Source organism: Pinus tabuliformis, chromosome 4_1, assembly GCF_031772625.1.
Source record: "Pinus tabuliformis cultivar Carrire ecotype Pingquan chromosome 4_1, CPIR1, whole genome shotgun sequence".
NCBI classification, from domain to species: Eukaryota; Viridiplantae; Streptophyta; class Pinopsida; order Pinales; family Pinaceae; genus Pinus; species Pinus tabuliformis.
Window position 1 is genome coordinate 243,111,030 of NC_142303.1, and position 26,844 is coordinate 243,137,873.

Below are 26,844 nucleotides of genomic sequence, written 5' to 3' on the forward strand. Positions count from 1 at the left end.
CTGGAAATACAACTATCTATGTACAATATGTGGCTGTGTAGTGCTTCATCAAAGAGGGTCAAAATAATGTTTGAGCATCCTCCCATTGACTGGGCCTTCCTCAGTGTTTGAGCCATCCAAACTTTTCAAAAAATAGGTGTTATTACCTTGTACATCATAAATGACATAAGGTCCCTTCCACAGGAAATCAAACTTGCTATGTTTTCCTTTGTCCTCTCTCTTGGAATCCCATCTCAACACTTTACTTCCTATGAAGAAGTCTTCAGCTTTGGTTCTTTTGTCAAATATTCTCTTGAGCTTATCTTGCAATACTTGGGTTCTCTGATAGACTTCCTCTCTTGTTTGCTGTAGGTGAATTGTCTGATTGATCCTTCTTTGAATGTCATTAGGCTCAGCTTGTACTTCTTGCAACAACTTGATTACAGGGATTCCCAAAGATGAAGGAAATCTTGCTTCCATTCCACAAACTAGTTCATATGGGCTTGTGCCAATGGACCTCTTGGTGGTCAACCTGTCTACCCATAGTGCATTTACCAGCTTTTTATGCCAATTCTTTTTGTTCTCCTGCAAGACCTTCTTGATGATGTTGATGAGGATTTTGTTGGAGGACTCAGCTAGGCCATTTCCTTGAGGATAATAGGCAGTGGAATGGCCCAAGGTCATGTGATATTTATGGAAAAAGTTGATCTTTTTTTTGGACTTGAAAGTAGCAGCATTGTCTATAATGATTTTATTTGGATAGCCAAACCTGGACAAGATGTTGGTTTCTAGAAATTGTAAAATGATGGAGTCATTGGCTTGCCTACAAGGGATGGCTTCTATCCATTTAGTAAAATAGTCTGTAGCAGTCAAAATCCACCTATGCTGGCCAGAGGATGAAGGGTGGATTTCACCAATGAAGTCTAAACCCCACTGCTGGAATGGTCTCTCAGTTGAAATAGGTTTGAGTGGTAAAGGCAACCGCTTTCTTTTGCCTTCAAAAATTTGGCATTTGTGAAAATACATTACAAATTTTCTCACATCAATGAACAAGGAAGGCCAATAAAAACTAGCCCTTAGGATTTTATCAGCTGTGGATTTCCAGTATAAATGTCCTCCACAGTCACCTGCATGAAATTCCTTGAGGACATTGTCAGTTTCATCCAATGTTAGGCTATTAAGTAAAATCCCTTCATGATTTCTATAAAACAAAACATTGTTTATGATACAAAACATTGATGCTTTCATTTTCAAGAATCTTTTCTTGGTTCTAGACAACCCTAGAGGAGCTTGCAGGTTTAACAATACAAAACATATATTAGCATACCAGGGAGTTTGCAAAAAGGCTTGGTTGATCTGTGGAGTCGTCATCTCCTCTTCGTTGTCCAGTTCATTAATGTCAAGGGCTTGGAAATTAGTTTCAGTCATTAGCTTGGCTAGATCTTGTCCTTTTATCAGTTTGGTAGGCTTGATTTCAATGTCATATTCTAAGATATTGGCAATCCATTTGCCCCATTTGCCTTCAATTCCTTCTTGGGTTAAAATGTCCTTAACCACTGCATTTGGGACATAGGCAATTACATGAGAGTATAAAATATAGATTCTAAAGTATTTGATGGCCTTTACCAATGCATAGGCTTGCTTTTCCATAACCTGATATTTTAAGGGAGCATCTCTAAGGTCTCTGCTAAAAAATGCAATGGGTTTTTCACAGCCCTGGTCATCTTTTTGTAATAGGACTGCAACAATTATATGCTCAGATGCAAAGGAAAAAATGATGAAATCTCTATCAAACCTAAGACTTGTTAGGACTGGTGTGTTTGTCAATGCTCTTTTGATGTCCTCAAAGGCTTGTTTAGCTTCCATGGTCCATTTGACCTTAGAATCCTTCTTCAACATATTGTTTAACACTCTTATAAGCTCGGCCAAATTAGGAGTGAATCTTCTCAAGAAGTTGATCTTTCCTAAAAAGCCTTGTAGTTCTTTGATGTTTCTCGGATGAGGTACTTGAAGGATAGCTTGAATTCTGTCCGGATCAATCCTAATACCATCTTTTGTGATTATATGACCTAGGAGCTTGCCTTCCTCTAGGCCAAATTGTGATTTCTTTGGATTCAAATATATGCCATGTTTTCTACATATTAAGAAAACCTGCCTCAAATGCTCTAAGTGTTCTTGGTCTGATTTTGAAAAGGCAGTGAGAACATCAAGATAGACAACTAGGAAATCATGGATTTCTTTGGAAAAAGCTATATCCATTGCTCTTTGGAATGTGGCCCTTGCATTCTTAAGCCCAAAAGGCATTTTGACATATTTGAAAGTTCCCCAAGGTGTTGTAAAGGCAATTTTGTCTTGATCATCCGGGTGTACTAAAATCTGATTGAACCCAGAGAATCCATCTAATAATGAGATCCTAGAGGCTCCCACTACCCTTTGTAGGATATGATCCATTTTTGGTAAGGGGTAATGGTCTTTGAGAGAGACTTTGTTCAAATTCCTTAGGTCAACACACAGTCTAATCTCTCCCGTCTTCTTCCTAGTAGGCACTAGGTTTGAAATCCACTCTGAGAACCTGATTGGAGCAATAATTCCTGCTTCATACATACGTTTCACTTATTTTTCAATGAGGGGAAGGAGCACAGGGTTCACTCTTCTAAGCTTTTGTTTAAAAGGTTTTTGGTTTTCTTTTAAAGGTATGGTGTTTTGGATGACTGAGGTATCATAGGACTTGAGGTCCTTATAACTCCAGGCAAAGATATCCTGAAACTCTTTGAACAATTCAATGTATTTCGACTTTTGATCAGTTGGTAATGCCTTCGATAATTTTACCATTTTGGGATTTTCTACGGTTCCAATGTTACAGTCTTCAATTTCAACATTCAGTGGTTGCATTTTTGGTTTCCTTGAGACATCATTTGAATCAAACAAATCCTCCAAAGGGGTTAAACCTATGGGCAGAAAATTGTCTTTTAGATCAATTACTTCGTCTTCAGTCTCAGCTATTTCATCCAAGTCTGTTTGCTTCAGCTCCTGTACATTTTCGTTATTAAAGGTAGTAGGGTGCAAAACCAGAGTAGCTATTTCAACTGATATATTCTGCTTGATTGTGTATGCCTGTTGTTGATCATCCATAGTGCTAGTATCAATGTTAATGCTGGAAAATTCTTCTTTTAGAGTAAGGAAGTTATTTATCTGTGTGTCACTTTCAAAGACTTGCCAATTCTTGATGTTATCCGGGACTGTAGGCCTATTTTTGATTTCAGCAGTGAAACTGTGATTGGGTTTGAAAGGTAGCTTGCAAGTGCTGGCAAAGGTTGCCAAGCTATGAGCATGTAAATTGAGCTTTCTGGAAATTTTAGTTAGCTGAGATTCTGAGAAGGTGTCAAGTACTTTAATAGCTACTCCCTTATAAGCTCTTAACCTTAGATCATTTGTGATAAAGTTTCCTTTCATCTGTTGTATGATCAGATCTGAATCACCTAAGATTGAAACTTTGGTTGCACCTAAATTTTTTATGAGTTTGAGACCTAACAAAAGGGCTTCATACTCAGCCATATTGTTTGTGCATCGAAAGTTTAACCTATATGCATGACCTTCAGCCTGGTCATTCTGCATATTGTGAATCCAGACTCCTGCTCTAGCTCCCAACTTGTTCACAGAGCCATCAAATTCTAAATACCATAGGGTTTCATGGTCAAGGTTTGCATTGAGACTCTTAAAAAGTTGGATCATGGGCAGATTGGTCTCTTGCAAGTCACTTGATGCATCATTCTCCTTTGTTGTATCAATTATATTAAAAGTCTTTTGGTTTTGACAGGCAAATTGTTCATTCAATCCCTCTGTCTGTGCTGCCACTAATAGTTTAGGATAAGCTTTGCTACACATGTCAGCGTTATACAGAATAAATGAATCCATTTCGGAATGTATTGAATAGATAGGGAATTTTTGGGGTTTCTCTTGAATACTCACCACATATTTCATTAATGTTTCACGGTATAATCTCTTTGGCTGTCCAAAGACTGAAATGGTGGCGTAGGACATGTCTAGTTGCAAAGATCCTTAGAGTTTGGCTCCCCAAGATCTGGATAAGAACATACCGTACTTAGGTGGAATGTCAGCTACCACCACATCCATCAAAATCGTTTTGGTTGGGTATTGGGCCAGGGAGACACACAGATCTTTAATTAAGCCTAAGCACCTGACTTGGCTTGAATCAAATGAGAATAGATGTTTGTAAGGTCTCGTGATATCTAGGTCTAGTTTTTCCATTACAGATTTGGGCATTAAGTTGTGTGAGGCCCCGGAATCAAACATTGCGTTGTGTAATACCTTATCATGAATGTTTAAGCTGACATAGAAGGGTGGAACCCATCCATTGGTTGTCTTTCCGTTAACCTCAGGACCAAACAGTAACTCGGGTTGATCATCTAGAACATTCACAACATCCTTATTGTCTGATATTTGGAGTGACCTATTAATCTGTTGTCTATACACTTGATGTTTGGCCAATTCCGAGAGGGGGACAACTATCTTTAGCTTACTTATTTCTGTTTCTAAGTTAAAGGGCTTTTCCATTTGAGTCTTGGCATTAGGTGCCGCAGATTTTTCCTTTTCAGTTGGATTTTCAGTAATCCTTTCTTCATGATTGGTATGATTTTGAATGAAATCAATCCTAGATTTATTTTCAGGGATGCTGTTTGAACTTGCTTTTGAGGGGTGGGATGGGGATGGCTGGTTTCCAGAGGGCTGTGCATCTGATATATCCTCCACAATGACTTCTCTTGGATGCAGGTCTGTTTTATCAGGGAATTCTGGAAGAACAGTTTTATCCTTAGTCTTTTTTGGCTGTTTATTGTCCTTTGGTTTGAAAGGTTCAGGCACATCTATGGTTCTACTCCTTAGTTTATACTATTTATGTACCTCATAAACCGCTGCATCATAGCCTTCCCTAAAGTCAAAAGACTCTCCCGATTTGGTTTGAAATTGATTGCAATTATAGGCCTCTTGATCTTCCTGTGTTAGAAAGACCTGATGTTCGTTGTCCAGACCCATTAGGTTGATGTGAGGATCCTCGGTAGGTTCACTAGATGTTGAGGCCTCAGCATAATTTTCTTGAAAAGGGGGTCTAATGTGTTGGTCAGGATCATCCCTTCCAACATTTGGATTTTGATTCTTTCTAAAATTTGGGTTTCTAGCAGTACTTGGTTGACCTTCCCATGATGATTTTCTTTCTATGGTTTCTACCCTGTCCCCAAGTATGTCCATGCCTTTGATGATTGCATATAGCTTTTGCTCAAATGCTGAGGGTTCTTCCTTAAAAGTGGTTCTTCTTTCAGCTCTTGCTCGATTTCTTTTAGCAATAAGGTTTGCCTCTACACTGACAGCTATGTTTTGCATGTCTGCCAAGGTTGCAGGGGCTCTTTCCCTTAGTTGATATGCCATATCAAAATCAAATCCATCAGGGAATTTGATTAAGGCTAAATCAGGCGGAGGTCTAAGGTTTTGAGGGATGTCATTGTACACATTGTTGAATCTGGCACAATAATCTAGGACAGTTTCTTGTGGGCCTCTCCTTATGGTGTCATACTCAGATAAAATATGTAGTGGGTCTTTTTTCTTTTCCCATCTGTTCAGGAAGGATTGATAAAGAGCACCCGAATCGGCTATGGAATTTGCAGCAAGTGCTCTGAACCAAGTTCTTACTTCACCTATTAAACTTTGGAAAAAAAAATTCATTCTCACATCATCATCGTCTATTTCATAGTTTTCAAAGTAGTCTTGCATTTTCTTGGTATGCTGTAAGGCCGTATATGTGTCGGTACCATCAAAATAAGTGATCTTACTTTGGTAGTCCTGAGGCATAGACCCAGGATTGCCAGGTAGTTGCAAAGGGGAATAACGATTCGCCATATTTACAGGGATCAATGGGACTACAGGAAGGAAGGGAACAACTGGAACAACAAGGACAACAATGGCTGTTTGTACTGTGGATGAAGATGTGAAGAATGTGTTTTGAGAGGTGGATGAGGAAGAGGGAGAAGAAGGGGTTATGTGAGAATGAAATGACGGTTTAGCAGGGGTTGGGATATAACTTTGCTGAACTGCCTCAGGGCTGGAATCAGCAATATCTTCTTGTTCCTCTTGATTCCTAAGAGCCTTAGGAATTAAATTAGGATTGTCAAAAACAGCTGGAGGATTTGGGTCAGAATTTGACCTGGTATACCTAGTTTTCTTTTTAGGAGCCAACTTCCGAATTTGTTTTTGGTATTTTTGGGAATGTTTTTAGAACTAACAAGGGACTGCTCAAATTTTGGAACAACTATCTAGAGTCTAAAACTAGCATGAAGTTTGACTGAAGCAACTTTTATTTACTCCTGTAAATGCAAAGCAAGAACAGTTTCAAAGGCTTCATCGCTGACATTCAGGCTTCATCTGTAGTTTTAAAAAGTAGACAGCAGTTGAAAAATTCGTTCTTTCCCTAGTGGAGTCGCCAATTATGTTAACACTCAGGTTGTTCCCTTTGACTCCAAATGGAATACGGCCGAGGTAACCACTAACCAATCTTTTAGCCACAGGTCCTAGCCTACCTGCAACCAGAGAGGGCTCTCTCTTTCTGATTTAGCTTTGTTTTGGTGTAGTTCCAGGCTAGTTATGGTGCACAAGATTTTGTTTTGAATTTGTTGGGATGATGATTTCAGTCAGAACATGTATGTTTTTGTAGAATGATCTAGGCCATTGGGCATGGATTTGATGATGGTGAACTGCTGGAAGTGTTCTTTTGAGGAAAAGGTTATGCTACAGAGCCAGACAAGCATCTATGGAACAATTTTTCAAATCTGTAATATGATGGGATGAGATCAGGGAGTGAAAGGCAACTAAGGATCTTTCACTAACCTGATAGAGGGAATAGTGGGAACATTATTTAGGAGCTTTTAAGAATTCCTGAACAACATTCATAATGATAGAAAAAATACAAACATGAGCAGTTAAGAATTCATGTTTATGATTAGTTCTGAAGAAAACAATTTTAACAACAGAGATTGAGCATAGGGTGTATTCAAACAATTCCTGTACTATTCTTTTTCTCTATTGCTAAGCTAATGAAACATATATCTGAGTTGAACAAACATAGAAAGCAAAACATAGTTTAGGATAACTTATTGTTCCATCAAACAACACAGGAATTCTGTAGCAGAACGCAGATCATCACTTTGACATCAAACAGTGCAGAGATCATGAAATTTTCCAGCCATTTGTATTAGATAGTCTGAAAATATACAAAACAGTGCCCCAGAGAGAAAATCACCAACCCCAAATACATTATGTGGGGAGGTATATATACAAAACTTAGATACAAAATATCTAGCTTGATGATTTAATGGCTCATAAATTCTATGCCAACCCCTGAGGAATTACAGCTGAAAGAGTAAATGTTGCAGTAAATATTTAGTGCATTAGCTGTCCATCTTGTCAGAAAGTTTTGACTTTTGTGACCAATTGAGTCGGCTGGAGCTGCGTTGTCTAAAATCTGTGTGTTTCCCTTCTTTGGCTTGCTGTCCCAGTGTTTTGTTGAGTCATTACTCTCACCCGCTCTGTGTGTTGTCTTCATGCTGCATTAAATTTTGTTGACCTGAGGCTGATTAGAAGAGACCGAACTGAGATCATTGGGGCAAAATTTGCAGCATCACTTGCCACCAATATTCTTTAGGCAGCTGGTGTCTTCGTATTTTTATTAGAGTTTCATCTGCCTCTGTGTACCTGTAAAAATTTGGTGGGACCTCAAACAGGTGATTAATTTCATGCTCAATGTAAAATAAATTTTCCAGCTTGTCATAGAGGCTCTGCCCTGATGGAGGTCCTGATTCTTCTAAAGTGCTGGTGGATGCTGTGATCTGATTTGCAATGAAATTGGTCATCATGGTGGCATACTGCTCACGGGTGAGCAGTCTTCCTACACCGGTAAATAGGCTTGGTAATCCTTTGCCTCGTAATGCACCCATTCTAAGCTTGTAGTCATCAACCTCAGCCTGCATTTCTTGACATTTTCCCTCCAAATGCTGTACAAAATTTCTGAGGGTTAGCACCTTTTTGGCTGTTAGAACAGTATCTGTTCTGTTGCTGATGTCTAAGGCTGCCAACTCCTCCTTGGTGTGAGTGTTGAGGAAATGTATCATTCTGCTGGCCTGCTCAGGCATATTCCCTAGTGCTGCTCTGGCCTTTTGGCTTTCAATTTGAGCTTGGCCTATTAACTCAATCTGCTCATGCACTGTTTTGATTGATTTCCATTGTTTGGTGATAGAGTGGTCAATCTGGGTCCACAAAATTTTCTTTATCTCAGCCAGAGTCTTCTCTAAATTCAATTCCTTTTCCAAAACCTTTATTCTGTCCTTCAGGGCCTTAATTTCTCTGGTCTTCTCTGCTACTGTCATTTTGGATTTGTCATATTTCATTTCTAGCTCAACCAATTTTTCTTTGGCTTGTTTAATCTCTGTTGCCTGAAGCTCTAGCTCCTTGACAGCTTTGGTTAAATCAGCCATGCTTATGCTAGCCTCAGGAGCTGTTGTTGTTGCCGCTGCCGCATCTAAAGTTGTTGTAGCTGTTGGAGGGGTTACTGCTGCTTCTATAGTTGCTGCAGTGGTTGGGGTAGTTTGAGGAGGCTGGGAGGTTGACTCTCCCTGTTTGTCTTGTAGTGCTCTCTCCAATTCCCCTTCCAAATCAATTACTCTTTGGTTTAGTTTCATCTTCAAATACATTGGTCCTCAACTTCTTTCTCTTTCTGCAATTCTCCTGTTTGAGGGTGCTCAGTAGGAAGCAATCTCAATCTCTTTTTCAATGCAACAATATCATCATCCTTCTTCTTCATAAGGGCCCTCACACCCTTAGGATCCTTAGGATCATGTCCTAAGTCCACGATAATGTCCTCCAATGTTTTGATTCTGTTGTCTTTGGCTGTGGAGGACATTCTTTCTAAATCAAGCTGAGTATTAGTGTTCCTCAGAGATTCCTTTAACTCATGGGCCATTGTGGCCTTGTCTACTAATGTGGCATAGACCATTTCCCCTGTTTGCGTATGCAGTTCTATTTGATCCATGGGGCGAATGTCTTTTGCCATAACCTCCAACTTTGTTCTGACATAATCTGCAGCTGATTGAGGCTGCTGTACTTTGGGTTTAAAGTGGCTGAGGATCATCTTTTCCTCTTTGATGTCATATGCTGCCATCAACCTTTCTTGTTTGGCTGGTGTTGCCTTGAGAAATTGGTCATATAACTGCACCCTTAGCAGCTCATTCTGTGCCTTAATTTCTTTAAAGGTGGCCTTGGTGCTAGATGGCTTCTTGCTTTGTTGAGTGGAGGAGGACACCTGTATGCCATGCTGTCTTTCCTGCTCTTTTTAAAAAGAGCTTGTGGCTGTTTGTTGACTGTCTTCTTTATCTTTCCTTGGGCTTCCAAGGATTTCTTCACTGATTTCTTCCACAACTGGAGAATCAACCTTTTGCCTCTTAGCTTCGGGTTGCTGAGTGGACCCACTAGCAGGTGTGGACTCCTCTCGGTCTTGTTTTCTGCCTCTTTCCTCATTTGCAGGAGTCTGTAAGGCAGGCATTGTTGGTGCTTTTGTTTGTTGTGGAGGAGTCTATTCTTGATGTTGTCCTATTGAGGAGGCAGGCTGCTCTGTGACCACTTCTTCTTCTGCACCCATTATCCCCTTTCCCTTTGTTGTACCTGTTGCTGATGTAGATGGTCCCTGGGCGGCTCGTGTGGCTGCAGCAGTGGATGTGCCTTCTCCAATTTGATGTGGCAGCTTGAATGTTACCTGCTGCACAGAATCCAAGTCAAGAGTTTTTTCTAAATCCTTGACGTTTTTCTCCATTATTTCCTCTTGAGTTAATTCCTCAACTAATGTACCTTGCAACCACTCATCTTGGTTGGCATATTGCTCAATTTGTGGATATTTACAATGGTCATAACCTAGCAGCCTGTACTTAACTCCTCTGGCACTGATAAAACCTTCCGGGTCATAATGGACCCACTAGAAGATCCTCTTTAGTTTATATTTGTCCCTGAGAATTTGATCAGCATCTTGCCAACCTTCTTTCTTGTTCATGATGAAGGGGCCTAGATGGTCTTTGAATTTGAGGTGGGCTTTCTTTTTGGCACTATGAAAGTGGGTGAGGTCGGAACTAATGAGTTGCCTATAGTATTCCAAGGCAAACAATCTCATTGGTACATACCTTGGAAGCCTGTAGGGACAGAGCTCACAGCCATAAATTCTGATGACAGTATGGTTTTGATATAGGTACCAATCACCTATTTTATAGCTCTTGGACAGCTGCAAGGTCTTCTGAATCTCAAATGACAGTCTGGGAGGAGGGGATCTCATTAAGAGGCAAGAGACTGGGTAAACAAATTGGTCGACAAACTCACAGTAAGAATATGGAGAGTTTTGAACTTCGTGGAAAACTGATGACCAGAAGATGACAGACCTATTTTCACCCCTAGAATCCAATTTCTTGATGGGGCATTGTAAGCTTTCAGACTGGTAATACATGAATAAGTGGTAGATATATGATGAATACTTAAATACTCCCTCCGTATCCACTTTCAATAGCTGGTCATGTATTTTATTGGCTATAAACTTGGCAAAGTTATACTTGTAAGCAGGGGGCTGGCCCGGACTATATGCAGCTAATAATACCAACACTGTTTCATGAATGTGCTTACTGGTTTTGAAGCCCAGCACATAAGAGATCATATCAACTAGGAGCTTGCCTACCTCATTGAAATGGACATATAAGAAAGGAGGTGGCCCTGTAGGCTGGCGGTCTGCCCTCATGAATGTCTTGGTGATCTTTTCAATGTCAGCACTGGAGAGTTTGGAGCCAGCATCCAGCAAATAGTTCATGGGGAATGGAAACAACAGTTGAGTCTACTTGAAATTGAGCATTTGGTTGATGGAGTCAGGATTAATGTGGAAAAGTACGCTCCCAGATGGAGACTTAACAGTTCTCTGAGTTGGATCATAGTTCTCAGCACATAAGTGGATGATCTCTGGAAAAATATTAACAGATGGGAGGAAATAATAAGGCAGATTAGACACCCATATACCATATGTGTCATTGTTGCTTAGATAGCTGTTTCTCAACTGGAAGAAGGTCTGCAAGTGGTTTCTGTCACCAACAAGATCTTGGATAAGGTAATCTCTATCAGCAAGAGGCATGGCTTCAAGCTCCTTGTTTGGTGGATTCATAGGAGTGACACTGAGAGCTGATGGTGTAGCCATTATAAAACTTTCAGGTGTTATCTTTAGAATGAAGTTTTTGAGTATAACAGGTTGAGGATGATAGCTTATGAGGATTTGAAGAGGAGTGGCAGAATGAGTCTAGCTGAAGCCAAAGTCTTCAATATTTTGTTGCTGTATTGAAAAGGACAAATTGCAGAGTTTGATTTGAGCTTTAGTTTCTTTTGGCAAACTCTTTGAATTTAGAGACAGTGAGGGCAAATGCAGAGGAGAAAGGGATTACAGCTTAATGTACTGAGAGCTTGAAGTGAAACACGGCAAAAGGTAACAATACCGGGCCGGTGTGAAACTATTTTGAAAATTCAAGCCCGAAAATGGATTCTAGTTATAAACAGTCCGTGGTTCTCTTAAACAGGGGTGCATTAGATAATTTAGGCCAATATTTATAGGACAACACCATTAATTTAGGAGTTTTGTATGAAATTTAGCGGAAATATTGCAGAGAACGGGAAGAACACGGGCAAACAGGTTGAATTTGGCAAATACCTGGATTAGCTAACGCCGAGGGTGGTCGGGTTGATTGGAGGGCGAAGACTGACGTCGAATTTGCAGGTGGCGGCGTCCAAGTTGATGAAATTTGAAATCTGGAGGCCATTTGGAGTGAACAGCAGAACAACGTTGCCGCAACTTTGCAATGAAAATGACCGAAAACGGTCACTTTCGGCGTTTTTAACGACAAGTTTGGCACATACGCGCTTTTGGCGCTTTCCCGTGATGACGTTAGCATGACGTCATCAGTGGACCCCAGGTACGGACGGGTGACGTGGACGCTGACTGGGATGATGATGAGGCGGGACATGGTGGCACAGCGTGGGTGCGGGAGGACAACGTGGCGGTCGACGTGGGACAGTGGCGGGGGCCTGGGCATGACGCCACGGTGACGGGAATGCTGACGTTATGGGTGGAGGGCGGTTTCTGGATGGTGGTTTCCAGTTTCCCCGCACCACCTTTGAGCAGAAGCGGTTTCGGTGGGGAGGCCTCCGAACACCCCGGACTGGCGACACGTGGCAGGGGTACGGCGACAAAACCGCCCATCCCCCGAACGTTAAAGCCCGGTATGTTGGCGACTCAGAACACTCGCCCACCGTTGGATCGGACGCGGTGGGAGATCGACGTTGTCGGGGCCTCCGACGCGGCGTGTAGGTTTCGGAGCGGGACCCGCCTATTATTTTAAATAATATTTTGTGGCGCGGGTTTGCAACTTTAGTTCGGGTGGGTTTTTTGGGGGTCAGATTAATGAGGGTCATTGCGCCACAATGTTTAATGAAAACATTTAATCATTTAAGATTGGTTTAGACTGCGGGGTAACTTTCAAGGGTTTAGGGGAGTGGGGTTTAGGTATAGGCTATTAATCTTAACCAGGGGTTAGACTAATTCCGGGTAAGGACGCAGAAGGGTTGACTATAGCCCCAGATGGACTAATGTCTCCCATAACCATGTTACTTAGCTATAATGCTAAGGGGGGGGGATAGTTAACATGTTTTTTGGGAATTTTATATAGTTTTTGTAGAAAATAGGGGTGGGGATGTAACTAGGGAGCTATATAATAGGGTTAATAGTTAAGATGGATACGTAAGGTGGAGTGTGAAACCAGAAATGGATGAAGTATGAAGTGAGGGCTTTACACAAGAAATGTGGCTTCTTTTTGAAGAAGAAAGTCACAACTTGACATGACTTTCTCAAGGGAGAAATGTAAGAGGGACTGTTTAAGCAGATCTTGCAGTCCTCAAGGAGATATTAGTAAGAAACCTTTTGAAGGGAATGAGGGAAGTTAGACATGGTTTTATAGTTTGCCATATGGACCATTGTTCTTGCCCTTTTCTTATTGATGAGACAAGATATGATTCTCAATATATCATGTGGTCAGACCTTGCTTCTGCAACCTCCAACTGCCTACCCTGCCTAATAGACCTACCATTTTTTCTTCTCTTGGATGGGTGCACTTAGCCTTGCAAACCCTGATAATCCTCTTTTCTTTTGGCTGTCCTCCTATCTAAATCTATCCTTATGTATTCCAAGGGCTGAGATTAAGCAGTTGGGCTCCTTCCTTTCTCTATGTAGCTACTCATCTGCCAAGCTTGAATTGTTTGGACAGGTATTCATTCTCTAGTCTAGAACAAGTAATTTAAAACATGGCATGGTCCAGTTTGAACTATTGGGCCATCCGTCAGGATAGCAGTGGCATTTTGGTTAGCCACTTTCCTGGTCTTTCTTTGGGGTTCATTTCAATTATTCTTTCTGACCAATTCATTTTCTTGCCTTCTGATTATTCTTTTAAGGCATACCCTCTTTTCATTTTTAATTGTCTTTTCCTTTCACAAAATATGGAACCTTTGTAATAACAAAGATGAACATTTTTGGCACTTCCACTATCAATCATGAAAAATGAAACCCTATTGGTATAGGAGACTAACAAGAATTTTGGCATGTGATTTCAGGGGTGTTTTTGTGTGAAGGCCGTGTCAAATTTTGAAATAGCAGAGAGGGTTGAGACCCTATATTGTGGTGGTTATTAGGCCACATGGCCTGTGATAAAGACCAACATAAATGGAGGAGGGCATACACTGGAATTTAAGGTTAGAAAAAAATAGTTGCAGGTGTAATATTGATTGATGTAACTGTAGTTTGAGGGTCGTAGAGATTTGAAGTTTAGGTCAAGGTCCTGTCAAAGAAATGACCAAAATATATGGATTTATATGAGCTAGGATGAGTCCCTTATGGAGGCAAGAGTTGTTTTTTTTTTCTATCGGTGGATAGGGTTTTTTCTAAAGAAATTACAACAAAAGTATAATTCCCTAGTTAGGGTGGTTTCCTATCATGTTCAGTCCATAAGGTATTCCCTTAATACCGTGACAAATCTGCGTATAAGAAGAAGGGTCATGACGCTAAGAGCGAGGTTTATCTCTGTAATATAGACTAGAGATCGGGAAGATGGTTTATAGAAGTATGCGTTGAGATAACAGATCCAAACGAGGGTGGAACCTGAGTAGAAAATTGAGAAAAATAAATGTGCCATATGAGGAATGGATTGACATGAAGAGGAGTTGATTTTAGTGGACTGTCCATAGAGTCTTGGATAGAGATCTGAAGCATCCTATAAATAGTTAGTAAATGGAATGTTAGTGGATGATTTGTGACCCTAATTTAGTCATCTACAGATTGTTAGAAGGATGATAAGAGGAGTAGTTCAAATTTATTCATATATTGGACAACAAAGAAATTGGTACACAAGAATAGTGATTTTGAGAGGACTCAAATCACTATTAGGTGGAATATTTGAGGAGCCCTAGTTGAGGGTAGTGTTGTGGGCCCTAGATCAATAAAATAATTGACTGTGGTTGGGTAAATTGATGGCATTCCAAGTATAGTTGGAGGGTTGTTAGGTGACTATCAAAGAAGAGCCCTAAGTCTTGTACTTGTGAAGGACAACAAGACTAGTAGAAGGGTAGGTGTATTGGGCCTAAGGACATGCAAACTTTGAAGGACTAAAGTATCAGTCAAGTGGGCTAGACAGCTAGCCATAGTTCACTGTATTGTAGAGGATAAAGTCATGGGAGGAAGCGAAACCTCCATAGCACTAAACTTTTCATCTTGGAGCAGCAATATGGGAAAAGTGGGTAGACCAAAAAGGTGTTCACAAATAGATTTATGAACAGCTGATCAAAGACCCTAAGTGCTGCAGACCTTAAAGGAAAAATGAGGTAGCTAGAGGGATTTTTTTTTTGAGTTGAGTTCAGTAACTTAAAGGAGTTGAGTTCATTGATAGAGGCAGATTGAGGAGCTTCAGAATGGGAGGAAAGAATACCTTCCAAATGTGTTCAGGACATGTGGATTGAAAGGGTTGTGTGTGGCCACTATCAACAAGTAGGTCAAGTGTTGTCTTGTTCAAGGTATATTAGTTGTCAAAGGACTAACATCAAGCCCTAGTTGTATTCCTTATATCAGTGTGATTGTAAAAGGCCACGATCCCTGGTACGAGAGCTCTAGCCTGTTCTATTATAGTTTATAATATAATGAAGAAGGGTTTGAAAATTTTTAAAAATTTCATGTGCACTAGTTGATTCCATGATGTGTGTAGATTTTGTTTTCAAAATTAGATGCATTGTGGCACTTGAGTGTGTTTGCATAAAATATTCTAAGACCAAACCGATATTCTCATGTGCTGTGGAAATTCAACATATGCCTTGTTCACTTAAGAACTACATGTAACTCATCTTAGGCTACTCATTTCCAATCTCAACTCATCCCACTTAACAAGTTACTAAGACAAGGCTCATCACATCCAACCATGGTCATAAAACGACTAGGAAACACAGTTTACATCTTGACATGTCATAGCACTTGGTATGTCTTAGAATGCCTTAGAATGCCTTAGCACTATGTGGCATGTGTTAGAATTCCCTACATTCCTTGGCATGCTTTGAAACTCTCGAGCACACCCTAGCACTTCTTGATATGCCTTGGTAGTTTATCATATCTTGGAACTACCTAGAATATAACCTTGTCACTCCCTCCTTAACACACCTAGAACTTGTTAAAACTCCCTATCACACACTCTTATTCATTCATTTACATGCATTTTGACCTAGTGCTTCCTTATGTTTCCCGGACACTCCCTAATACTCCCTAACATGCATTGGCACACCCTCACATCTGACACATCTTGGCATGTCGCCCTAGCACTCTAGAAATCCTTGGAACTACCTATCATACCTTGTCACTCTCTCCTTAGCACACCTAGAGCTCACTAACAATCCTGGTCACAAACTCTTATTTATTCATTTCCATTCATTTTTACCTATTTCTCCCTTGTGTTTGCTTAGCACTCCTTAACACTCCTTGGCACATGTTCGTACACCCTAGAACCTAGGACATCTTGGCATGTTACCCTTACCTCTAACATGAATTAACGCTGCTTATCATACCTTGTTAGTCCCTCCTTAACACACCTGGAACTCACTAACACTTCCAATCACAAACTATTATTTGTTCATTTAAATGCTTTTTGGCGTAGTCCTCCCTTGTGTTTCCTTGGAAATTCCAGCTAACACTTCCTTGCACGCATTGAGACATCTCCTCCGCATGCCATCCTATGACTCTAGAATTTCTTAACACTGCCAAGCATGCCTTGTCACTCCTCCTTAGCACATTTGTAACTCACTGACACTCCCTGTCACACACTCTTATTCATTCATTTCCATGCATTATGACCTAGTGCTCCCTTGTGTTTCCCTAGCACTCCCTAGCACTCCTTGGCACACCTAGAACTCGCTAACACTCACTGTCACACATTATTATTCATTCATTTACATGCATTTGAAACTAGTTCTCCCTTGTGTTTCCTTAGTACTTCATAACACTCCCTAGCATGCATTGGCATACCCTAGCACTTAGCACATCTTGGGATGTTTCCTTGGCCTCTACCATGCCTTAGCATTATCTAGCATACCTTGTCAGCCCCTCCTTAGCACACCTAGATCTCACTGAAACTTCATGTCATAAGCTCTTAATAGTTCATTTTCATGCATTATTTTGACCTAGTGCTCCCTTATGTTTCTGTGGCATGCCCTCATTTCCATGCATTTTGACCTAGTGCTCCCTTGTGTTTCTATAGCACTCCCTAACACTCAGCATGCATTGGAACACCTTGGCACTTGGGACGTCTACCAGTAATAGGGATGACGACTGGAAAATTAGTAGCTATTGGATTCCCACCCTCTCCTCTTAGTATTTCTCCTCATATATATATATATATATATATATATATATATATATATATATATATATATATATATATATATCTATATATATATATATATATATATATATATATATATATATATATATATATATATATATATATATATATATGTACATATATATAAAAGCCTTTTTCTTTATTTTTTATTTTTTTAAATAATTTTCAATAGTGTTATAATATTTAATTTCACTTGTATATATATACATTTTTAGTTTACTTAATAATTGGGTATATTTATGTTTCATTTTATTCTATTTTATTTATTTATTATTATTTTATTTATTTTTAAACACACACACACATATATTTGTAAAAGAACTCCCTTACTCTTTATTTCCATATATTATTTATTTTATATTTTATTTTTATCGAATAATCATATCAATAAATATATAATATTGATTAATAAATAAGGTATGCATAAGTTAATTAATATACTAAAATTAAATTAATTAAATTATTATTTATTAATTACTTAATCAATTTAAAGTGCCCCCTTTCCCTAGTCTTATATAGTTGTTTAGTTGGCTTCCATTAATATTTTCCTCCCTAGTCAAATTTAGCCGTTTATTCAGATGACCGTTAGGTTTGTTATCACTCAGGTTGTCCCTTGGCTCCTTAAGGGATACGGCCGAGGTAACCACAAACCAATCTTAGGACTGCAGGTCCTAGCCTACCTACAATCAGAGAGGGCTCTCTCTTTCTGATTTAACTTTGTTTTTGGGTTGATTTTAGGCTAGTTATGGACTTCTTTGGATTTTGTTTAAGTTTTGGTGGGATGATTGATGTTTTCAAGTATGGAGGCATGCATCGTGTGAGAGGTTCAAACCATTGGGCATGGAGTCATGGAGTTGGGCTGCTGGTGCGTTTTCTTGGTCACAAGAGGAATATAGAACAAGATAGCTACACATGAAACAATCATTCAAGCTAAAAGGATGAAATGAAGGCTAAGGAATGAAAGACAACTAAGAATCTATCATTCAGCTTAACAGAGGGAAGGTGAGTGAACTATATCTAGGAGCAGTCAAGAATTCCTAAATAACAGTCATACATGAATGAAATAGAGCAAATACGAGCCATGAGGAATTCATATTTATGCCTAAATCAGAAGAAAACATATAGAAGTCATAGAAACTAAGCATAGAGTGCAGCCAGGAAAATTCTAAGCTAATCTTTCTTTTTGTAACTTAGATGGTGATATGTGTATGGTCTAAACATATATGAATTGAAAACAGAGGTAAGAAACACTTATTGGGCCATGTAGTAGTGCAAGAATTCTATATTTCACTGTTCAGCCATTAATAACACAACAGACAGTCCATCCTCCAAGCTTTTCAGCAGTCTTTGATTATGGAAATTCTCAAATATACATTGTGAGTCCAGAATGAAGATTATCAACCAACCAAACCTTTAAAGAATGAATTAGGGTGGTTTATATATGGAAAATATCTAGAAATATCTATTACAGCAGACCTTAAACAGGTCTGAGGGAAATTCATTCTTTAACCTAATCTTGCACTGAAATTAATGCAAGAAAATATCTTTGAGCTGCGCTGGAGGCAGCTGTATCAAAATGAGTTAATTTGGTGTCCTTATGGCTCTGTGCTGTTCATTTAGCCATGACCGTGCTTTGGGCTTTGATCCCCTGCTCTTGAGTGGTTTTGATGTGCATTAACTGTGATCTGAGAGCCTTTAAATGGCTTCACGACTTTCTTTGACTTTGCTTGGGGGCCTTTAATGTTCACCCACTTTGGTATTGCCGACCTGATACACTTTGATTGAATTTGGGCTTTATCTTTCCTCTGATACTCTTTAACACTTGAATCGGGCCACTTTCTCTCAACCTGATATGCTTAAAACTGTCAAATCTCCCCTTTTCTGCCCTTTCAAGGAAAAAATGGCTGCTGCAAATGATTTCTGTGGCCTTTGGAATGCTACCGGCGCTGGCCGATTTGAATACGAACATAAATGAATAAATCCTATCAAAACTGCGAATTTTCTGGCCTACTGGTAGCCGAGCAATATGAAGCCTTCCATTTTGGTCATTTTTTCTTAGCGATGCGCGATTAAAGCGCTAATCGCGCATCAAAAACTGCCTCAGTTTTTCATTCCGGGCATCCTTTTTCTACGATTTGCGCCCTTCGCGCCTTCTTTCAGTGATGACATCAACATGATGCCAGCAGTGGGTCCCAGTACGGCAGTGACGTGGTAGGGTGATGTGGCAGGGTGACGTGGCAGTACGACAGGGATTAAATCGGTGATCGGCAATCGGCGGGGACAGGGGGTGATGGCTTTTATATGTGCGAGGCAATGGGAGCGATCGTCGATATTGGACAAAGCGATAAGGCATGCGGCTGTGTGAAAATGGGAAATATTGCGGAAATGAGTGGATCACGATGCGATATGCTTTCGGGTGCGATAGCAATATCGCGTCGGCGAATGAGAGGGGGGATATATATACAGGTACAGAAACATTGCGACTGCCGATCACAATATTGCGATCGGCGAAATGATATCAGGGAGTTATAAAAGGGGGCCGATGAATGAATGCTGCGACCTCCGACAACGATATCGCATCGGAGGGGAGGAAAACTCATCGGAGGAGGGTTAATGCGATCGGAAAAGGCTTTTTAAAGCTTTGGAAGGGTTCTTGAGGCCTCGGAAGGGGTCCGATAACCAAAAAGAGGGACTTAATGCCTTGGAAGGAGTCCAAAGACACTTTGAGGGAGTTTAAGAAGCAAAACTGAGGGTTTTTACTTAAGTTTCAGGCAAACTTAGTAATTCCCAAGCATATTTATGGTTATATTTGAACCAGAGGAGGGGATATGTAAATAATGGGGATTTTTACTATATTGTTTAGTATGGGAAGGGGAAATAAGGAGGGATTTACATAATAGAGTTAAGAGTTAATATAAATTTTGTGAAGAAAGCGCTAAGGATAGGAATCTTAGGCTTTAAAGGGGAAACCGGATCTGTATAAGAAATATAAGCATCTTTAAGTAAAGCAGATCTTTACTTAGGCAATGATATGACAAATGATGAAACTTAAGAGATATCAAGCAGATCTTGAGCTCTTTGGGGAGGTTAGTGAATGATTTGGGGAACAAGAAGAAGGGGGAATTAGTCATGCCTCGCTTGAGCTGCTCCAAGGGAAAATTGCCTTGCACTTGTGATCTGAAGTAAAATAACACTTTGAGATACAAAATTGATCACACTTATTCATTCTGCGACCTCAAAAACTACTTACCCAACCTACTTACCTAGCATTTTTTCTTCTTTTTGGTTTGGGTGCACTTAGACTTGCAGACCCTGATTATCTTCTTTTCTTTTGACAACCCTCCTATCTAAATGTACCCTTATATCTTCCAAGGGCCCAGATTAAGCAGTTGGGCTCCTTTATTTCTCTACCCAGCTACTGATCTACCAAGCTTAAGCTGTTTGGACAAATATCTATTCTCTATGTTCTACAACAAGAAATTGAAACCTAGGGAAGCCAAGATTAAACTATTTGCCCTTCCCTTAACTAGAAATTCTTTAAAATGGAATGACTTATCAAAATTGGAGTACAGCAGTGGCATTTAGACTCGCACACTTTCATGGCCTCTTCTTTGGCCTCCTAAGGAAATATGGAACATTGCAGCATGCAAAGTATGGCATATTTGACATGTAAAAATGTCGATCATGAAAGATGAATACTTGTTGCAACAGGAGGCTAACAGTGGCTCCACTTGGGGATGGCTTTTCCTTGTGAAAAGCTAAGAACACCAGGTCAGACTGCCTTGATCTTCTATTGTTGCTGTGGAACTGAAAAAAATTCTTCATTGGCTGCTAAAAGACTGGAGTTTTGAGATCTGAACAACACTCTCCTCAACTGAATTACTGTGAACTATATAGCGTCGCCTGCTTTCTTCTGCGTGCTTAATGTTATGTACAATGTTGCCTGAGCACTGCCCTTTGAAATAGTCTCAAAACATGGATCAAAACTGATGTATTTCCCTTATTTTTGCTTTGACCAAGGGTGCTGATATGAAACCTAAAACGCTCCTCTGTTTTAATACTATTGACTGAAGTGGGAAGCTTGATTGTAGCACTTCTAACTGAATTTGATTTGATATAACAGCACTGCTTGGTTCCAAGAAATCGGATCATTTATACAAACATAAAAAGGAAAGCGCTGACATATATACAAACACTAATATACAAATATATACACAGGGGAATTGTATCGCTTAAAAGGGATCTCGATAATGTTTCAACATTCGGCCATTTACAGGGCCGTCTTCCACTTTGCTGTCATCTATAGATTTGAGAAAATTTGTGTTATTGCCTTGCACAGTGCTCATAACAAATGGGCCTTTCAATAGAAAATCAAATTTTGCATGCTTTCCCTTGTCTTCTTTTCGTGAGTCCAACCTTAGAACGTTTTCGCCAATGCAGAAATCCTCAGCCTTGGTCCTTTTGTCAAATGCTTTCTTCAGCCTTTCTTGCACAATTTGAGCTCTGTCATACACTTGCTCTCTGGTTTGCTGAAGATGAATGGTTTGATTTATTCTTCGTTGAATATCATTTGGTTCTGCCTGAATCTCTTGTAACAGCTTCATAATGGAAATGCCCAAAGAAGATGAAAACCTGGCCTCCATGCCATACACCAGCTCATAAGGGCTCATCCCAATGGATCTCTTTGTTGAATGTCTATCTGCCCAAAGGGAATTTGTGAGCTTTTTATGCCATTTCTTCTTGTTTTCTTCTAAGATCTTCTTGATAATATTAATCAGGCTCTTGTTGGATGATTTGGCCAAGCCATTACCTTGAGGGTAATAGGCTGTAGAGTGGCCTAAGGTGATATGAAATTTATGGCAAAAATTGATCATCTTTTTGGATTTGAGGGCAGCAGCATTGTCAGTGATGATCTTCTCGGGGCAGCCAAATCTAGAAAGGATGTTGCATTCGAGGAATTGGATAATGGTGGTGTCATTAGCTTGCCTACACGGGATGGCCTCAATCCACTTGGTGAAATATTCTGTGGCTGTTAGAATCCATTTGTGCTGGCCTGAGGAAGAGGGATGGATTTCTCCAATGAAGTCAAGACCCCATTGTTGAAAAGGCTTTTCGGTTGAGATGGGCTTAAGGGGCAAGGGCAACAACTTTCTTTTGCCCTCAAAGATTTGGCATTTGTGGCATGAAACAACAAACTTTTTTACATCAGCAAACAAAGAGGGCCAATAGAAACCAGCCCTGAGTATCTTGTCAGTAGTGGACTTCCAATATAAGTGGCCTCCACAGTCCCCTGCATGGAATTCTTTCATGACATTGTTAGTTTCATTCATGGTTAGACATTTCAACAATATTCCTTCATAATTTTTCCAAAACAGGGCACTATCTAAGACACAAAACTTTGATGTTTTCATCTTTAAAAATCTCTTTTTGGTTCTGGACAACCCTGGAGGAGCAAACAAGTTTAACAATACAAAACAAATATCAGCATACCGTGGGGATTGCAAGAAGGTTTCACTGATCTGCGGAGTCGCCAACTCCTGTTCATTGTCCAGTTGGTTAATGTCTAGGGCTTGAAAATTTGTTTCGGACATCATTTTGGCTAAACCTTGTCCCTTTATGAGCTTGGTTGGCTTTATCTCAATGTCATACTCAAGGATATTAGCAATCCACTTGCCTCTTTTTCCTTCTAATCCCTCTTGGGTTAATATGTCTTTTACAACAGCATTTGGGACATAGGCAATCACATGTGAATATAAAATGTAAACTCGGAAATATTTGATTGCTTTCACAAGGGCATAGGGCTGCTTCTCCATGATTTGGTACTTCAAAGGGGCATCCCTAAGGGCTCGGCTAAAAAATGCAATTGGCTTTTCATTTCCTTGATCATCCTTTTGTAAAAGGACAGCAGCTATGGTGTGATCAGATGCAAAAGAAAAAATGATAAAATCTTTGTCAAATTGTGGACTGGTGAGGACAGGGGCTTGGGTTAAGGCAGCTTTGATACTCTCAAAGGCTTGCTTGGTTTCAAGAGACCATTTTACCTTGGCATCCTTCTTTAACATGTTGCTTAGCATTCTTATTAGTTCAGCTAAGTTTGGGATAAATCTCCTAAGGAAATTGATCTTTCCAATGAATGCTTGCAACTCTTTTATGTTTCTTGGATATGGGATTTGAAGGATGGCTTGAATTCTTTCAGGATCAATTCTAATCCCCTCTTTTGAAATGATATGGCCTAGTAATTTTCCTTCTTCAAGGCCAAATAAAGACTTCCTGGGGTTCAAGGAAATGCCATATTTCCTACATGTTAGGAACACTTGTCTCAAATGTTTTAGGTGCTCTTGATCAGATTTGGAGAAAGGGGTGAGGTCATCAAGATAGACAACTAGGAAATCATGGATTTCCTTGGCAAAGGAAATGTCCATTGCCCTTTGAAAGGTAGCACCTGCATTCTTTAGGCCGAAAGGCATCTTCACATACTTAAATGTTCCCCACGGTGTTGTAAAGGCTGTCTTGTCTTGGTCATCCGGGTGAACAAGTATTTGGTTGAAACCTGAAAAGCCATCTAGCAAAGAGATTCTAGATGACCCCACTACTCTTTGTAGGATGTGGTCCATTTTTGGCAATGGGTAGTGGTTTTTTAGGGAGACTTGGTTTAAGTTTCTCAAATCTACACAAAGTCTAATCTCACCTGTTTTCTTTCTGGTGGGAACAAGATTGGATACCCATTCAGAAAATCTGATGGGTGCTATTATGCCAGCCTCAAACATTCTCTTTACTTCCTTCTCAATTAAAGGGAGAAGCACAGGATTGATTCTCCTTAGTTTTTGTTTGAAGGGCTTTTGGTTTGGTTTTAAGGGAATGGTGTGTTGGATCACTGAGGTGTCATAGGACTTCAAGTCCTCATAACTCCAAGCAAACACATCTTGGAATTCTTTGAACAAATTAACATATTTGGGCTTTTGATCGGGTGGCAAGGATTGAGATAGTTTGATCATTTTGGGCTTCTCTGCTGTCCCAATGTTGTGTTCTTCTATAGCAGTGTTTAAGGGCTGCATTTTTGGCTTTTTGGGAACATCATTTGCATCAAACATATCTTCTAATGGAGTGAGGCCAGCAGGGAGAAATTTATCCTTTAGAAAAATGATCTCGACCTCTGTTTTGGCTATTTCCTCCAAATGCATTTGTTTCAGATCTTCTATGTTTGCATTGTCAAAAACAGTTGGGTTCAGCATTTGTTTGGCTGTTACAGTTGTTATAACCTGCTGATTTTCATTTCTTTGTTGTTGTTCATCCGTCATAGCATTCATGTCAATGTTAATATTTGAAAACTCATGCTCAAGAGTGAGGAAATTGTTAATCTGGGTATCATTTTCGAACACTTGCCAATCTTTAGCATTATTTGGGACAACAGGCCTATGTTTTATCTCAGCAGTGAAATGGTGATTTGGCTCAAAGGGAAGCTTGCATGTACTAACAAAAGTGGCTAGGCTGTGAGCATGTATGTTATGGCTTCTAGAAATTTTGGCAAGCTTGGATTCGGTGAAGGAATTTAGTATTTCTGTGGCAGCAGACCTATAAGCTCTCAGCCTATTGTCATTAGTAACAAAGTTACCTTTCATCTATTGAATGATCAAATCGGAGTCACCTAGAATGGACACTTTTGCAGCTCCTAGAGCTTTGAGCAGTTTAAGGCCTAATAAGAGAGCCTCATACTCTGCCATGTTATTGGTACATTTGAAGTTTAGTCTGTAAGCATGACCCTCTGCATGGCTGTTATGTGTATTGTGAATCCATATTCCTGCCCCTGCTCCTAGCTTGTTAACAGAACCATCAAACTCTAAATACCATGTGATTTCTTGCTTGTGGTTAGTATTAAGAGTTTCAGTCATTTTAGGATTGGGTGGACCTTGGTTTTGTGCTTCATGTGGTTCTTCTTGTATGCTGGTTGTACTAACAGTTTCATGGGTCTGGGCAACCGATTCTTGATTTATGCATGTTTCTTGTTCTAAAGGCAAAGGCATCTCATCAGTGAGAGGGCAGCTATTATCATTGAACAATATAAAGGAATCCATATCAGAATGGACTGAGTAAATGGGAAAGTTTTGGGGTTTTTCCTCACTACTTACCACATACTTCATCAGTGTTTCTCTGTACAGTCTCTTTGGTTGTCCAAAGACTGAAATAGTGGCATAGGAGAGGTCTAGCTGGAGAGATCCTTGGAGTTTTGCTCCCCAAGATCTTGATAAGAGCATGTCGTACTTTGGTGGAATGTCAGCAACCACCACGTCCATTAGGATCGTTTTGTTGGGAAATTGGACTAAAGACACACAAAGGTCTTTGATTAAGCCTAAACACTTGACCTGACTAGAATCAAATGAGAACAAGTCTTTGTAGGGTCTAGTGACATCAAGGTTTAGCTTCTCCATTACAGCTCTAGGCATCAGATTGTGTGAAGCACCTGAATCAAACATAGCATTGTGCAATCATGAATGTGCAAACTGACATAAAAGGGTAGAACAGCTCCATGTCCTGATTTACCATTGACTTCAGGACCAAAAAGTAATTCAGGTTGATTATCTAAGACATTAACATCATCCTTGGTCTCTGGCATTTGAAGTGATCTTTGGATTTGTTGCCTATATACATCATGCTTAGCAAGTTCAGATAGAGGGATGGATATCTTAAGTTTACCTATTTCTGCCTCTAAATCAAATGTTTTCTCTGATTGGGTTTTAGTGTTGTGATAGGCAGGCTTCCCTTTTTCCATGGGAGTATCAGCGATTCGCTCTTGTTCTTCATTGATTTCTTGAACTATTTCTGATTTGGAAAGGCTTTTAGGAGCACTGTTTATGTTTTCCTTTGAGGGAAAAGATACAAAATGTTGATTCTTAGAGGGCTGAACATCTGTGATATCCTCTATGGTCACTTCTTTTGGATTTGGGACTGTTTTATCAGCAGTTTCTATGAGGGCAGCCTTTTCTTTGATCTTCTTAGGCTGCTTTGATTCCTTCTGTTTGATGGCCTCGGGCACATCAATTGTTCTAGTTCTCAGTTTATACTGTTTGTGGACCTCATAGACAGCTGAATCATAGCCTTGTTTGAAGTCAAATGACTCTCCAGAGTTGGTCTGAAATTGACCTATATCATGGTCATCTTGGTCTTCTTGGGTTAGGAATACTTGTTGTTCACTTTTCAGACCCATCAAGTTTATGTGAGTGTCCTCTACCTGCTCGCTAGATGTGGATGCTTCAGCATAATTTTCATGAAAAGGAGGTCTTATATCATGGTCAAGACTTGCCTTTCCAACGTTGGGGTTCTGATTTTTTTCTAAAGTTTGGATTTCTGATAGGGTTTTTTTGCTGTCCTTCCCATGAGGTTTTTCTTTCAATAGTCCCCATTCTATTTTCAAAGTTGTCCATAGCTTTGATGATTGTGTCCAATTTTTGCTCAAAGGCTGAAGGTTCATCTTTGAAAGTTGTTCTTCTCTCAGCTCTTGCTCTATTTCGGTTGGCAATCAGATTTGCCTCCACGCTAATAGCTACATTCTGCATGTCTGCTAAGGTTTGAGGGGCTCTTTCCCTTAACTGATAAGCCATGTCTGAATCAAATCCATCAAGAAATTTGTATAAAGCAAGATCAGGTGGAGGTCTAAGGTTTTGTGGAATAGCGCTCTAAACATTGTTGAACCTGGCACAATAGTCTAAGGCAGCTTCTTGAGGGCCTCTTTTGATAATGTCATACTCGGATAATATGTGCAAAGGGTCCTTCTTCTTCTCCCATCTATAAAGAAATGCTTAGTAAAGGGCCTCTG